The sequence below is a fragment of the Propithecus coquereli genome, unplaced genomic scaffold, assembly GCF_000956105.1.
Source record: "Propithecus coquereli isolate 6110/MARCELLA unplaced genomic scaffold, Pcoq_1.0 Scaffold194, whole genome shotgun sequence".
Taxonomy (NCBI): Eukaryota; Metazoa; Chordata; class Mammalia; order Primates; family Indriidae; genus Propithecus; species Propithecus coquereli.
This window is the reverse complement of record NW_012144300.1, coordinates 735,453-742,568: the sequence shown is the minus strand read 5'-3', so window position 1 is coordinate 742,568 and position 7,116 is coordinate 735,453.

The following is a 7,116-nucleotide window of genomic DNA, read 5'->3' as shown; positions in this document are numbered from 1 at the left end:
ACCCTATGAATGTTACTTCCCATATGTGCACATTAGTGTTGATGAATTAGTAACAATTTAATGGTGAGTACATATGGTATTTGTTTTTCCATTCTTGTGATACTTCACTTAGAAGAATGGGCTCCAGCTCCATCCAGGATAATACAATAGGTAGTTCACCATTTTTTTATGACTGAGTAGTACTCCATGGTATACATTACCACATTTTATTAATCCACTCATTTATTGATGGGCCTTTGGTTTGTTTCCACATCTTTGCAATTGTTACTTGTGCTGTTATAAACATTACAGTGCAGATGTCTTTATTATACAATGCCTTTTTTTCCTCTGGGTAAATACCCAGTAATGGGATTGCTGGATCACATGATAGTTCTACTTTTAGTTCTTTGAGTTATCTCCATATTTTTTTCCATAGAGGTTGTACTGATTTGCAATCCCATCTGCAGTGTGTGAGTGTTCCTATCTCTCTGTACCCATGGCAACATTTGACATTTTGGAACTTTTTGATAAAAGCCAATCTCACTGGAATTAAATGATACCTTATTGTGGTTTTGATTTGCATTTCTCTGATGATTAGAGATGTTTAACAATTTTTCATGTTTCTTGTCCATTAGCTGGTTTTCTATAAAAAGTTTCTGTTCATGTCCTTTGCCCACTATTTAATGGAGTTGTGAGATTTTTTTCTTGTTGATTTTGATAAGTTCTACATAGATGCTATTTATCAACTCTTTATTGGATGTGTAGCATGCAAATATTTTCTCCCATTCCATAGGTTGTCTATTCACTCTAGTGATTGTTTCCTTGGCTGTACAGAAGCTTTTTAATTTGATCAGGTCCCATTTGTTTATTTTTCTTGTTGCTGTGATTGCCTTTAGGGTCTTCTTCATAAATTCTTTGCCTAGGCTAATGTCTATAAGAGTTTTTCTAATATTTTCTGCTAGAATTCTTATAGTTTCATCCCTTAGGCTTAAGTCTCTTATCTATAGTGAGTTGATTTGTATGAGAAGTGAGAAGTGTGGATCCTCTTTCAGTCTTCTCCATGTGGCTATCCAGTTTTCCCAGCACCATTTATTGAATAGGGATTCTTTCCCCCAGTGTTCGTTTTTGCCTGCTTTGTCTACAATCAGATGGCTGTATGAGGATGGTTTTATAACTGGGTTCTCAGTCCTATTCCACTGGTCTATGTCTCTGTTCTTCTGTCAGTACCATGCTGTTTCAGTGAATATAGCCTTGTAGTATAGCTTGAAGTCTGATAAATTGATGCCTCTCAATTTGGTCTTTTTGCTTAAGGTTGCTTTGGCCATATGGGGCCTTCTCTGGTTCCATATGAAGCATAGCATTATTTTTTCTAGATCTGTGAAAAATGATGTTGGTATTTTCATAGGGATTGCATTGAATCTGTAGATCACTTTGGGTAACACAGACATTTTAACAACGTTGATTCTGCTGATCAGTGATCATGGTATGGTTTTTCATCTGCTTACATCCTCGTTATTTTCTTCCTTAGTGTTTCATAGTTCTCTCTGTAGAGGTCTTTCACCTCCTTAGTTAAAATGATATTCCTAGGTATTTTATTTTCTTTGTTGCTATCATGAAAGGTATTGAGTCTTTGATTTGGTTCTCAGTTTTACTGTTGTTGGTGTATATGAATGCTACTGATTTGTGTACATTGATTTTGTAACCTGAGACTTTGCTGAATTTATTTATCAATTCTAGGAGTTTTGTGGCAGAATCTTTGGGATTTTCTAGATACAAGATCATAATATCAGCAAAGAGTGTTAGTTTGATCTCTTCTGCTCCCCATTTGGATGCCCTTGATTTCCTTTTCTTATCTGCTTGCCCTGGCTATGCCTTCTAGGACTGTGTTGAATAGAAGTGGTGCTAGAGGGCAACCTTGACTGGTTCCATTTTTAAGCGGGAATGCTTTCAGCTTTTGCCTATTCAGTATGATGTTGGTTGTGGGATTTTCATATATGGCTTTTATTATTTTGAGATAAGTCCCATCTATGCCTATTTTGTTAAGTGTTCTTATCATAAAAGGGTGCTGAATTTTGTCTAATGCTTTTTCTGCATCTATTGAGAGGATCATATGGCCTTTGTTTTTACTTCTATTTGTGTGATGAATTACACTTATAGATTTGTGTAGGTTGAACCATCCTTGCATCTCTGGGATGAAGCCCACTTGGTCATGGTGGATTATTTTTTTGATGAACAAGTGTTTTTTTCTTTTGTCTTTCTGAGGATAGTAATCTCAGCTTGTTTGTAGCTTAACTTTCCCTCTGCTTTCTGAATGTCTCTATTTCCTTAATGTTCCTTTCTTTTGCATATTTGTTTTATCCTGACTTTCCCATGTTGAAGATTTCAATCAGGTTATGGTAGTTTTTGGCTACTGTTTGTATTAAAGAACTGTTTAGAGATCTATGTCTGTGTGCAAGGTGTAGTGACTGGCAGACTTCATTGCAGGGTGGTCAGGCAGGAACCTGTCTTTGCTGAGAGTCCATCAAATGTCTGTAGGTCTTTTCTCTTTGCCATTCAATTTTTTGATAGAGGATGATCTAAAATGCCTGTAATAGTTATCTACTGCTGCATAAAATACTACCCAAAATTAGTGGCTTGAAAGAACAATATTTATTATCCTACAGCTTCCTCATGCCAGGAATCTAGGCATAACTTAGCTTGCTCTTCTGTTTCAGTGTGTCTCACAGGCTGTAATCAAGATGTCAGTTTGTGCTTCAGTTATTGCAAGACTCGACTGGGGAAAGATCTGCTTCCAAGCTCAGTTACAAGATTGTTGGCAAAATTCATTCCCTGGAGGGCCGTTGGATTGAGTGCCTCAGTGTCTTGTGGTCTGTTGGCTTCCCTCAATTTCTTTCTACATGGGTCTCTCCAATGTGGTAAGTAGCTTTATCAAAACAAGCAGGCCAGGAAGACAAGGTAGAGAGAAAGTACCAGCAAAAGGGGATTCATGGTCTTCTGTAACCTTGTCTTCCTATCACTTTTGCCATATTTTATTAGTTAGAAGTGAGTCAGTAGGTCCAGGCCACATACATGGGAAGGGTGTGAATGACAGGAGACAGGGATTATTTGGAACCATTTAGGAATGCTGCTTACTGCAATGCCTAAGAGATATCACCCAGTCTGCAAACATTCTGGCAGCTGGATGGAAGAAGGGGTTGCAGAGCTGATCTTGCATTTTCAGTAAATAGATTTTAATCTACATTTTTTTCCATCTAGTATCTTATCCTTACTTTTAATTGTGCCTAACATCTTCAAGGTGGAGCATTTCTGGTTCAGTTTCTTTAAGAAAGAGATGCTTATTCTCCTGTGAGGATGGTAAATGGATAGTTACCTTGAAGTGTAAGGCAGGAGAGGTAACCTGAAGGTTTAACTGTTCCTTATACATATTTATAAAGTCAGTTTCCCTTTTCTCACCTCTAGACTTAACCTTCATCTTGTGTAAGATCTTATTGTCCAACTCCTGAACATTTTAAGGTTTCTTCAGGGACAAACCAATATACTTCTCATGGACCCATGGCTTTGTGCTTCCTCTGCTGTGATTCAGGGCAATGATCACTCATGTATACTCTATCAAAAATTGGTTGAAATTTCCAGTTTACTGTCATTTCCTTTCCATTCTCTTTGTTCTTTAGGATTTTTAAATTTTTAATCCTACTTTTGTCATTTTAGTGTAGTTTAGGAGAAGGTGGTGATAAAAGCATGTGTTCAATGAACACGACGAGCCACATTCTCTCCATAATTCAGCATTAAGAGAGGGTTTCATCTTTTAAAATATCATAAAATGGTATATATTTCTCAAAGGAAGTCATAGGCAGTAATCAGCAACCAAATGTGCTGCTACTGTGACAATATTGGTTTCTATTGAAATGTTGGGAATGCTGGCTAAGGCAAGATTACAAGGTGAGTGAATTTATTTTTTGTGATTCCCACCTATCTTTATATTACCATCATGATTGAATTCCTCCTTACTCCTAGAAATCCATGGATTTTATATAACATCTTATAATAGTCCTTTCATTTGACCTGTTTTCTTCCAAAGTTCTCATCTTCATATTTTCCCTCTTCTTTCCTACTTCAAACCAAATGGCTGAATTATTTAAGTAGTTATTAGAAAGAGAAAGCTTGTTGGTGCATTAGAATAATCCACTTTAAAATGCCAATGTGAACAGTTAAGAAAATTCAGATCTTAGCCTAGTCATCTGTTATTTATAAGACCATGTGAAATCATTTATCTTCTTCATAGTTATTAGTTTCTTTATCTTTAAAATAGGAAAAATGTTCATGGAAAATGTAGGTAAACTTCTTGGCACAATTCTTGGAAGATAGGAATCATGCAAACACCAGTAATAGTTGTTGTTACTATTATTGCCATTATTATTATTAAAGATGGGTGAGGCACCTTCCCAGGAATATTTCATAATAAGAAATATGATAATATCAATAAAAGCTTGTTGGAGAGAAAGATATACCCTAAGAGAAAATCAAGTGTCAGAAAGCTGTCTTCTGAACATTTGTTCAACAGTATTTTGAATTTCTGTTAGTAGGTGCATTTATACCTTGGATTGTTACGTTCTCCTGATTTTACTTTTAGTGATGCTCCTTGTCTCAAAGTTTCCTTTTCTTGATAATACTACAGAGACACTTTATGATTATTGATTCATTGGTATAACTTTTTCTATTCTCTTACTGTCAACCTATATGTTTCATATCTGTAACACATATTTAATATTGTATCCCTTGTAAAAACATATACATTTTGGGGGTCTTTTTTGTAATCTAGTCTGATAATCTCTATCTTTATATGGATTGTTTAGTCCACTTACATTTAATGCAAATATTGTAGAGTTTTAAGTTCTACCATTTTCCTATTTGTACCATCTTTTCTTTAGTACTTTGTTTCACCTTTTTCCCTTTTTTTTCTGGTTTCTGTGGCAGAAGCAATTGTTATTCATGACTTTCTATATATCATAAGTAGATTTTTGGCATTTAATGAGTATTTTGTACCCCTATAATATCCTGACATAAAAAAAAAGAAAAAAAACTTTAAATTTTCTCAGTGATATTATATTTGCCTTTTAATATTATTTAGTGAATCCCCTGTTCAAGCACTATTATTTCTTAAGAAAAAGAAAGTTATTGATGTCCCATTGATCAAATCTTTTATAATTGTTGACTAAGGAAAAATTCTCCTGTTCCTCCTAGTGTCCATGTAAAGCCAATTGCTCTCTTCTGAGATCCCAAGTTCAGATTCTTTCCTAAGGTTTATGCTGCATCTACATTTTCTTTCTCCTTTCTTTCTTGGAAGTTGTAGGGAGAGGCCATATCTTTACTTAATGGACATCTGTTGAAGTCTACAAAAAACCCCAAAATATTTTATTTTAAGAACATTATTATTTAACATTTTAGTTTAATAATATTCTTGTGGATCAGATAGAGAAATTTGAAATGTATAGTAATGAAGTGAGGTGGTTCCATAAGCAACTCAGCAACTCCACACGTAGTGTAGATTAGCATCTACCTGAGCACAGTCCTCTGGCTGAATGCCACTGGGCTTCTATTTAGGTATGCCCCATTTGTTTTATTTTTAAATTGAAAAATTAAATCAATATATTAAAATCATGTTTTTCTCACCTGTAGGAAATCTACCTGTATTTTAGGGGCATGATATAATGCTACTTTAAAAGAAATAACCTTTTTTTTGTAAGTAGCATTGAACCTGATACTAAAATAAATGTAAGTACTTTTCCCCTCACCACACTCATCTCCATTCCCACTGGTGCCCTTGGTTTTTGGGTTCAAGATTCAAAATTACCTCAATAGTTAGAAAAAGGAATTGGTATTGACCAGGTAAAATGTAAGTAGAAAAATATAAAATTTGATATTTAAGAAATCAGCTATATAAATATTTTTAGAAAATGTGTAGGAGTATATTTCTACAGAGAAATATGTAAAATACACTTGCATACACACATACACACACACACACACACACACACAGAGTACTAAACATATTAGAAATATCTGAGAATTGTAGTTTTACCCAAATAAAAATAATTGATTTGTAATAAAAACAAAACATGGTATTTAAGAGTTAAAAAAACAATCCTAATTGTTAAACTGCACACGTAAAAGCATACATAAAGTTCAGATTATGTGAGAATATCTGGGGATACCTGGAGTGTTTTAACTGCTCTGTGACTTTTATTTTATTGCAAAGTAGAAAGTAAATAGAAAAGTAAGACTTGGATAGTTAAGATTATGAAAATTATGACATATAGAGAATAATTGGGGAAAACAAGAATGCTGATTATGAAGAACAAAAAACTTATAGAGCACATGAAATCATTGGAGGCCATATGGACAATGTTTATATAGAAGATACAGAAAATTTTTTTCTTACTTTAGATGAGAAGTGCTTCCTCAGATTTTTCATTAAAGTATCCTTAATGATAATTGTCAGATTTCTTTGAAAACTCATATTTCATTTAAAAATATTATCCAAATATTGCAGTCTATTCCATAATGTGTTTGTGTTGATATCACATAAAATAATATTTTCTCCTTCTCTTCATACCTTCGGGGAAGAGCATTTATATTTATTCTGTGCCATCATACATTCTCTGGAGTATACAAGTTTATCTAGGTATCCATAATACAGGTTGATATGAAACCAATGGGCATAAATTCCTAAGAGATATATTTTTAATTTATTATTTTAAGAGACCTTTCAAAAAAAAAAACCCCAAATATAACTTTCTAAATATCGATCATGTTGTCTTAAAAATTTGCAAATGAGAGACCTGAACCCGAATCTTCACATTTTTTTAGATCAGTTGTAGAAAGATGCCTACAGTAGGTTGAGGCTGGACTAGATAATTCACGAGTTCTTTGAATCCACGATAGCTTTATGGTTAGAGATTACATATGGTACCCAGAGGAAGTTAAAAAAAAGATGGGAAAAACAAGAAACTTGAAAGATATTCAAATCAATTTAATATTAAATATTACAATTTTAGGCTGGACACAGTGGCTCACGCCTGTAATCCTAGCACTTTGAGAGGTTGAGGTGGGAGGATCTCTTGAGGCCAGGAGTTTGAG